Genomic DNA, 7,630 nt, shown 5'->3' on the forward strand with positions numbered 1-7,630 from the left:
GAATGGACCTTTCTGGGTTATATGTAACTCGGCCAGTGGGACACAGAACCAGCCCCCAAGTGTGGGTTTCTCCCCCTGCCCCCTCCTTCCCTAATGATGCTGGAGTCATCTGGTGGAGGATGCACATCGGGAAAACGGGAGGAGCCAGAGAGAGCGTTTAGTGCAAGGAATCGCTTAACCGGGTATTGAAACCTACAAAAACACCCTGGAGACTCTGAAGTAATTTGGCAACGGTAACGGCAGGAAGCGGCTTCCGATCCTGGGTGGGGAACCGAAGGAAGAGGCTGGGCCATGAGAACCTGGCAACTTGGAGGAGAATTGCCTTGCAGATGCTGAGTAGGCCGCCCCGAACCCCCTTGAAGACAGAAGGGAACAAACAGGTTGTGGGGCTGGCAGCCCTCAGCCGTCACACCTCCCTCCCGGGGCAGGCTGTGTCCAATGACTGGTCCACGCAGGGGACGAAGGCTCAGCCCCCGCACCCCCGTGGGGACAACGCCAAAGGGCCATCCCAGCCTCAGGGCTCCTCGTGGGCATCGGCTGAGCCCTTCGGTGACACTGCTTCTTCCCAGCCCAGCATCCGCCTGGCCCAGGCTTGCTTCTTTCTGTCCTCGGAGGTGACAGGGGAGACCACACCCTGATACAACGTCTGCCCATCTCCATCCCACGGTTGGCTTCCCAGGAGACGGGGCTCCGAAGGGCGAGCGGGGACCCACACACCTGAGGAGGGGATGCTGCTCGGTACATGGACTCTTGTTCTGCAAACATCGAAAGAGGCTGGAAGCTGGAGCCCAGCTGCTCCTGGAAGGTCACCAGAGGCGCTAAGTCCAAGTGAGAAGGTTCAGTTCGCGTTAGCGTCGGTTGATATCAGGTGGTTCTCCTGACCACTGTCTCTGAGCCATTTCTCCTGTTGACTTCTGTGATGCCACGTTTCTCTGATCTTCTTACCTGCTTCTCTGTCTTGTCCTTTGGGCCTCCTGTGCCAGGTTCAGCCTCCTTCCAGTTGCCAAAAGCTGTTTCATCATCCGTCACTAGGGAAATGCAAATTAAGACCACAATGAGATAATGCTGTGTACCTATGAGAATGGCTAGAAGTTAATGGCCACAGTGAACAGACTGACCATACCAAGCGTTGGTGAGGATTTGAAGCAACTGGAACTCTCTCTCTCTCTTTTTAATATGCACTTATTTTGAGAGAGAGCGCATGTGGGGGAGGAGCAGAGAGAGAGAGGGAGACAGAGAATCTGAAGCAGGCTCTGAGCCGTCAGCGCACAGCCCGACGCGGGGCTTGAACTCACGAACTGCGAGGTCACCGTGGCCTGAGCCGAAGTTGGACGCTTAACCCTGAGCCTCCCAGGCACAACCAGAACTATCGTAAGGGGCAGGGGAGCGTTTTCAGTGGTCCTCCCCCTCTGGAGAGCAACTTGGCAGTTCCTTTAATCGTATGCCGACTGTGTGATGCAGCCATTCCCCCTCTGGGTATTTTTGAGAGAAATTACAGTGTGTGTCCGCACAAAGGCTTACGCACAAATAGTCATAGGTGCTATGTTTGTAGTAGCTCAAACGTAGAAACAGCCTGAATGTCCATAAATTGGTGACGTATAAATTATGTTGCATCCATGCGGTGCATACAGTTCAGCAATAACAAGGCATGAACTCTCGAGACGAGCCACAACACGGACAAAAAGAAAAACGTGAAAAGTGATTAGACTGAACAAAAGAGGCCAGACCGAAGCAGCTTATGTTCTCGGTGATCCCTTTTGCCTACAGTTCTAGAAGCTGAAAACTAAGCCACAGAGCAGATCGGGGTTGCCCGGGGACAGGAGGGAGGAGGGGTCCCCAAGGAACAACACCAGGTAACTTTGGGGGTGAGGGATACGCTTGTTGTCTCGAATGTAATGATGGGTCTGTGGGTGCATACACGTCGAAACTTAACAAATTGTGCACTTTCACTTTGTGCTGTATGTTGTGTGTCACTTACACCTCAATAAAGCTGTTAAAAAATATAGTTGCAGTTGCTTCAAGACCAGTCCTAGACCCTCTTCCTTGCCCCCCTACTCTCTCTTGGCTATAGATTTGCAGGTGATCGTCTGCCTGCCTCCCCCAGGATGTCTCCAGCCCAGGCTTCTCGGCTCAGACCGTCTGTCCTGCCAGCCCTGTGACCCATCCAGGTGTAGGTTCAAGTTCCTCCAGGCCAGAATGTGTGATCATCACCCCACCCACACCTGGCCCTTCTCCGTTGCTCCCTGTCGCACAGAACGGGTCTGCTGGGCACGTTCGAAACGCTGGCATCATCCTCCATCCCTCCATCTTCCACCTCGAATCCAGCCCATCCCCATTGAATTTACTTCTTTAGTGTTTCTTGAATCTAGCCACTTAACCTCCTTGGTTGCCCTCCTGATGGGCCCTAAGGTTGTTTCTTGTTCGTTGTTTATTGTTACAAACACACTGCCTTCACCATTGTGTATACATGTCCTTGTGCCCAGAGACACGGGAGAGATTCTCTTCTTACACACAGAGGATACTTACACTTCTTACATGTCGAGGATATGGCCACGTTGATTTTGAATTACTTTACCTTCTCACAGAGATCCATGAAAGTTTCCTCTTTTCCCTTAGGGATTCCCACATGGCTTTTGTTTTTTAATGCTAGAATGTTACTCTCTGGCCATACCCGAAAAGTAGGAACACAGAAGCTGCTTTCTATTCCGGCATTTGTGTGGCACTTCATGGCTTCTGAATTAAGCATCTTTTTAAAATGTTTATTCATTTTTGAGAGAGAGCACGCATGTGCACGAGCAGGGGCGGGGGACAGAGAGAGAGAGAGAGAATCCCAAGTAACCTCCATGCTCAGCATGGAGCCCGATACGGGGCTTGATCCCACGACCCCGAGATCATGACCTGAGCCAAAATCAAGAGTTGATGCTCAACTGACTGAGCCACCCAGATGCCCCAGCACTTTATAGCTTTTGGCGTGAATGCCTATTAAGTATCTCATTCTAACCTTAAACCAATAGCACGGGGAGGTATAGTTATCAGCCCCACTTAATCATCTGGGAGACAGTGGCTCAGAGAAGTGACCTCCCTTCCTCAATGTCACTCGCCAGCTGCCAGGTATGGACCCCAGGGCCATCGCTTTAGTTCCCAGCCTCCGCTCTGCTCTGATCCTGCAAGGCTGGGTCCTCAGTGCCTGCGGATGAGTGATTCCAGGCAGATTCCTTTCCGCAACAGAGGTACTCATCCAGAGGCTACATGAACCCCTCCCACTCCTGCTTCGTGAGAGCAGAAAGGCCGCGTTTGAAACCAGTCCCCGTATCGCCGGACCTGGGGCATCTCATGAGACCCACCCCACCAGCAGGTTGGTTGAGAGTTGATGGTGGGTCTGAAGGTGGCTTAGCAGTCATGGTTGGTCCTTCCAGGGAGGTGCCTCTGGTGCAGAAGCCCCCGGGGCGGGGGGGCTCTCAAGTGGCTTGTGCCCTCTCCTTAGGGCTTATCATGAGGCAGTCACTTTGTGGCCCTCATCTGCTCTGGGTGGCAGAGCAGTCTCTGAACGTGCCACCCCCCAAATATTCTAACATCGGTGTGATGGATGCGGTGTGGTGTTATGAGCCCTGCTCCTGGACTCTAGCCCTTGCTTTTCTAGACTTGCCCTCGGCTGAACTAAATCTCCTCACTTACACTCATGTGAGCCCTGGGGCAGCTCGTATCCACAGTGTAGCAGCCACTGTGGGCGACCTCTGGGTCGCTGACAGGATGCCGTGGGGGTGCCGCCACACACAGGAACCTGGGAGGCAGGACCTCCAGGATTTGGGGAAGGCGCTGTGGTGTCGGCGTGAGGCTGGGGGATGCGGAAGCTGGTCCACTGGCAAACGTTCGCTGGTGCCGCCATTTCCCTTCAGCCCCCCCAGAGCCGTGGGGGGTGGGGCAGGGGCATGGTAAGGGTGACAAAGATGACCAAAAAAACTGGATCAAAGTAACTCTGGAGAGGTTTCATGGCTCTTGTGAGTCCACAGCGCGTTACAGTGGAACTTGTTTGTGGCTTTTGGGGCTTGCTGTTGGTTGCTGTTCAGTTATCCCCTGGGACTATTGTTTACTGGTGTTCCCGTCTATTTCCACCGACGTGTGGAGTCAGAGCACGTGCGATCCCCAGAGGGGAGTCCATTTGGTGACAGCTTTCACGTGGCCCAGAGGGACTGAGTCCCGCGGCTTCTGCCTGCATGGTTTTTGGAGACTGATTTGGGGAACTTGGAAAAATGATGGCTTCTATCTCTTCCAGTCCAGCGAGGCAGGGGAATTCTGGTCATTGTGATGGGGAATAAGGGCAGGTGCCACCATGGACATCTTAGGACTGATAAAGCTCAGGCGTTTATAGACCAGTAGGGAGGTAGGAGGGGCCTGGCAGGGCGCTTTGCTGTAGAGGGACAGGTTCTTGGCCGACTGGACCAGTCACGGGCACTGGCGGAGAGGGTTCAGCCATCTCAGCGAAGCAGGGGGCTATGAGGACTTTCTCCATTCTAAAATGGTTTAGGGTGGTGTGCCATTTGCCTTTAGGAGTAAAAGAGGCATCGTGCTCTTTTTTTTTTTAATGTTTATTTGTTTATCTTGAGAGACAGAGAGAGCACACGAGTGGGAGAGGAGCAGAGAGAGAGGGGGGGAGAGGGAGAATCCCAAGCGTACTCCGTGCTCCGTGCAGAGCCCGACACGAGGCTTGATCTCACTACTGTGAGGTCATGACCTGAGCTGAAATCAAGAGTCAGACTCTTTTTTTTTTTTTAGTTTTTTTTTTTAATGTTTATTTATTTTTGAGACAGAGAGAGAAGAGCATGAACGGGGGAGGGTCAGAGAGAGGGAGACACAGAATCTGAAACAGGCTCCAGGCTCCGAGCTGTCAGCACAGAGCCCGACGTGGGGCTCGAACTCACGGACCACGAGATCGTGACCTGAGCCGAAGTCGGATGCCCAGCCGACTGAGCCACCCAGGCGCCCCAAGAGGAGTCTGGCACTTAATTCACGCTTTGGAGTTCACTGCCTTTTGTATTTTCTCCTGCTTTTAACTGGCCTTTCTTCCCCTGCTGACTTACCCTGGATTTCTACCCCAGGTCTGCTATATTAGTTAACACTTGCTGCAAAACAACCAAACTCAATGGCTTTGGGCTGGGATCGTTGGGCTGGGCTGGGCTGGGTGGCCCTGACCTAGGCAGTGCTTTGTTGTTCTTGGTTAGAGTAGGTGACATGGCTGGGTCCTCCTCAGTCCGTGTGGCTGCTCCGCCTCCCGCAGGCCTGCCTGGGCCTGGTAACATGGCAGCGGAAGGGTCCCCAGCACGAGGTTGGTAGTTCTTAGTTCTCTTCAGGTTCAGCTTTGGAGCTCCATGCGATCGCTTACACTACATTTCTGGCTGATGTGATTCACACAGCCAGCTCGGATTTAAGGGGCGAGGAAACAGTCTTGACCTCTCAATGGTGGGAGCTTCCTGGGGGGTAGAATCTATGGCCACTATGGCATTCTACCACATCTCCCGTGCCCAGCATGGAGGACCAACCGTCCTCACGGACCCACTCACCTCTGCGAAGCTGAATTCCTGCCTCTTAACACTCATGGTGGAAGGGCAGGAACTATGTGGGCTCCTTCCTCAGTCATCAGGAAAAAATCATGTGTGCATTCAGGTCTTCGCTCAGCTTGTCATGATAAGGGTGCTTGTCCTGAGTCCCGCCCTGTGCCAGGCCCCGGGGATACAATGGCGTCTTGTGCAATATGGCATCGTATCAGCTGTCAAGAAGCTCCATCTTGTGGGGGAGACAGGCCCCAAAGCTGATCATTTCATGCAGCGTATTAAGTGGAATGAAGGAGATATTCGCAGAGTTCCATGTGTGTAATGAGTAACGGTGGGCATTTAGGAGCACGGACACAGAGCCAGGATCTGTGACAGGCCCTTGATATCTTCTCAGCGAATCCCAGACAATCACAGGATAGAGGCTTTATTATCTCACCCTGCATCCCTGGCCAGAGCGAATTTTTGAAGCAGGGATTTAATCATGTCACCGCCATTTAAAAATGGCTTCCTGCTGTGTTTTGAACCGAGCTCCTCACTGTGGCCTGTGGAAGCGGAAGGAAACTAACCTCCCGATTCCCTGCCACCCCTCTCCCAGGGGCTACGCGGCTGTCCTCGCACAGACGTCGTCGTGCCTTTTCAAGCACAGTCAGCGCCTTCTGGGCCTTTGCACTGGTTCTTTGCTTTCTCTGGAATGATCTTCCTCCAGCCCTTGAGGGTTCAGTTCAAATGCTCTCTCCTTGAGAAGCTGCCTCCCCGAGACGCCGTCCCATCCGCCTGTTTTGCTAAAGTTCACTAAAGGAGCTTCTCAGTGTCTGCAGCGCTTAGTTTGTCTACTCGTCTGTGCCTCCCCGTCCTTCACACCGCTAGCATATACCCTTCAGGAGGGCAGGACCTTCTCTCTTTTGTTCCCGAAGGTATCATCCACGTCTAGACCAGTGCCTGGACAATTTGAAGCTCGTAATAAATACTTGTTGCATGAACGAAGAAACCCCTGATTTACCGATGAGGACCCTGAGGACCCCCGTCACACGGTTGTAAGCGGCAGAGCTGGGATCTGAACCCATAATTGTGGAAGCCATCCATGGCCGTTCCCTCCATGCCATCTTGCTTAGAGAACCTGGGAACGCAGACCTCTCCCCTTTTCTGTATTTTGATCCTACGTTTTACGACCTTGCCTTTGGTGTCAGGGTGGGATCACCGTGGCCGTCCCTCTAATGGCAAATACCAAGAGCTGAGTCGCTGTGAGATGGAATCTCCATGGCTGTTCTCTTTCATTCTAAAAGGGATACTTTTCCATATGGTGACATTTCTTTAATTGGAGTGCATTCTACGCTTGATGAGCACTTAATATAGGCTCCTTTGCCCCTTGAAAGCTCTTATTAAACCTAGGGTATACCCCACAGTGATGGTGTCCTAGAATCTGGAAACCAATTGCAGTGAAAACTCTAATTGTTTTCAAGAAAGCAGTGGTACTGGAATAAATAGTGGAGATTTCTCTCTTTCCTGTGGGTTATCTTCTTTCTGTTGTACGCAGATACCATACAGAGCAGCCTCAGATATTTCTTTTGTTGTTAACGGTATATTTTTTCCTCCTTGTCTATCTGCCTGATAGAATCTGGGAATTGAATAATACGAGAACATAAAGATATATCTAGATTTGTTCTGACAAGTTTCATATCACCGAATATACTTGGAAAAGAATATTTGACCCTAAGAAAAATTACATTGAGAAACCCAGCTGCTGTTATAAAAACCGTGCAGCACAGAGGAAAATGATGCTCTGTCTGTTGTGGTATCCGTGTAATTTATGTCAATAGAAAGCCAATAGCTTCATCAAGATCTGAAAATAGATTTCACTTGAGAGATCCTGGGCCCTCCCTTGATCTGATAAGAAGGAAGCATGTGTATACGTTCTCTGCTCCAACTCCCCAGAAGAACTTTGGTGGGAGGAAGGTGGGGGTGGGGGAAGACGGACGGTTCTTAGATTGTCCTCGTTTCACGCCAGCCCTCACCAGGGCTCCCTGGCCTTTGACAGAGAGATTTATACAGGAGCATCATGGAGGTAGCTCTGGAAACAGGAA

This window comes from Acinonyx jubatus, chromosome C2 (assembly GCF_027475565.1).
Source record: "Acinonyx jubatus isolate Ajub_Pintada_27869175 chromosome C2, VMU_Ajub_asm_v1.0, whole genome shotgun sequence".
NCBI classification, from domain to species: Eukaryota; Metazoa; Chordata; class Mammalia; order Carnivora; family Felidae; genus Acinonyx; species Acinonyx jubatus.